The 2,009-nt window shown below is 45.7% G+C and overlaps 1 long non-coding RNA gene across 1 annotated transcript; it reads right to left on the bottom strand.

Annotated features, from left to right (window-relative positions):
- Nucleotides 1–743: 743 nt before the first annotated feature.
- Nucleotides 744–1,953, bottom strand: LOC107205441. The gene is made up of 2 exons (XR_004497959.1): nucleotides 1,761–1,953; nucleotides 744–1,451 (listed from the first exon to the last, which is right to left on the bottom strand). It is a non-coding gene; the product is annotated as an uncharacterized LOC107205441 (long non-coding RNA).
- Nucleotides 1,954–2,009: the final 56 nt, after the last annotated feature.

Genomic DNA, 2,009 nt, shown 5'->3' with positions numbered 1-2,009 from the left:
AGCGGTTACTGTGCTCCGCCAGGATGAGAATGACCCAAGTTTGGTTTTTGGAGAGATGATAAAGCATTTGAACCCACAGACTCTTGGGGTGTGCTCAAGAGGGTCTCCTTCAGACAGTCCTGCAAAAGGACGCTGTTTTCATCAAGTGCTAGATTGAAAAAAAATAAAGTATTTGAGCATGAATGTTTTTTATCTCAGGCAATATTACCTGGAAAAGAGAGACAACGGTAGCAAGCCTTGCTCCAGCAAAAACTTCGTTAGGGCAGAATACTCAAGCAGGGGCTGGAGCTAAAAGCTGGAACCGATTTTTACTTATTTTCCTAAGTGGACACCTTCATCCTCACTAAGTTAGTGTCAAGGACATGCTTTGTGTCCCTGTCTGGCTCCCTTAGCACACAGGGTTACGGTGGGCAGGGCAGGGCAGGGCAATTACTGAAAGCCTGGATTTGGGAGGGGATGATGGGGAGGGGGAGCAAGGAAGGGACGTCTCCATCAGCCCAGGAGGGGCCACTCTTTCACATCCCTAGGGAAACACATCAAGCCATGGGATAGAAGTACAGGGCAACCAATGGCCTGATATTCCTTATCCACCCCAGTTAGGTATGCACATTACCCTGATTACATCAGCGGCCATGATCAATGCCAGCCTTCCGGGGAATTTTAGGTGATTGGTCACACATTATTAGTTCCTTTAGTTTAATAACCTATGAATAACTTTACATACAAAGAGTTACTCGGTAAAGTGAAAGGGGTTTTTTTAAATATAATTTTTATTTTTAGTGAAACATAACAAAGGACAACAACTACTGATAATAGCTCCAGTACATGAAAATAGGAGGTTTATCATTTGACATGTCACAGTGCATGGCTTGAACCTTCAGAGCTGCTTCTTAGCAAGTTTAAGATGATACCAGTGGGTGTTAGGCACTTGTATGCTTCTAGATCCTTGGCTGCAAGTGTTCCTTCACAAGGCTGTTCTGTGAACCAGGTTCAAAGCTTTCAGTGGGGAAATCTCCCGTGAAAGACTCGTGCTTCCTCTGTGATCCCTGGTAATCTCTCCCTAAGAGAAAAATCTGTATTACTGTGGTCTGATTTAAATATGCAAGCAGAGTTTGACTTCTTCCCTTACCCTGTAATTAATGTATAAAGTACCCATCTCTTGGCAACATCTCTGGGTGGTGTGTAACACAGGAGCACTCAGCCCACCTGGGCTGCAGAGCTGGGGTTTGCTCCTGCCACCAAAGCCGACACTACTGGGCAAGGAAAAAGCAAACTGAAGGAAGGCTGCCGTGCTCAGTGATGAAGTGACCTGAAGAGAAAGGCCTAGTGTACCCAGCTGGGATGACAGCCACTGAGAGAACCCAGTGGACATCCTCAGGGAAGAAGCTCCATAGACAGAGTCCCTGCCGAGAAGGTTCAAACAGCAAACCCAAGCGCAGCAAAACTGTACACTTAAAAAAAAAGGAAAAAAAAAAAGATAGTTTTCATGTTCCATAAGGCTATGATTATGTGATATACATATTTTTATTCAAGATCAAAGCGTTGTTTTTAATAGTTAAATATTCACATATGCAAATGAGCTTTGATTTGCATAAAGTGATAATTATGTTATTCATTAGGACTTGGTAAATGTTGTGTTCAAATTCCATGATCATTTTGCTTTAGGGTTACTGAGAAACAAGTTTATGAGTTTGAGGGAAAATCTATTGTGAAAGTAAACGGCAGAGTTTATTTCCACCAAGGCGGGATGATTTCCCTACCTCCTACGTTCCCAGGCTGGCATGTCCAGTCTAGCCCATTATATCAGCTACTGTCTGTGGGGAGCCTGCTGTCCCTGCAAGGTCATCTGTCAATGCCAGCCGGGGAGGGGGGAGCTGTCAGTCTCCCGTGTCATTGTCCCTTCCCGGCTGCCCCACTGCGCTCTGCCCAGCCGGCTTGGGGCTGTGGGAGCACTCCCGCTTCCCTCCCGCTTCCTTCCCTGCTTCCTTCCCTGCTTCCCTCCCGCTTCC

This window comes from Parus major, chromosome 5, assembly GCF_001522545.3.
Source record: "Parus major isolate Abel chromosome 5, Parus_major1.1, whole genome shotgun sequence".
NCBI lineage: Eukaryota > Metazoa > Chordata > Aves > Passeriformes > Paridae > Parus > Parus major.
This window is presented reverse-complemented; position numbering and strand designations above follow the sequence as displayed.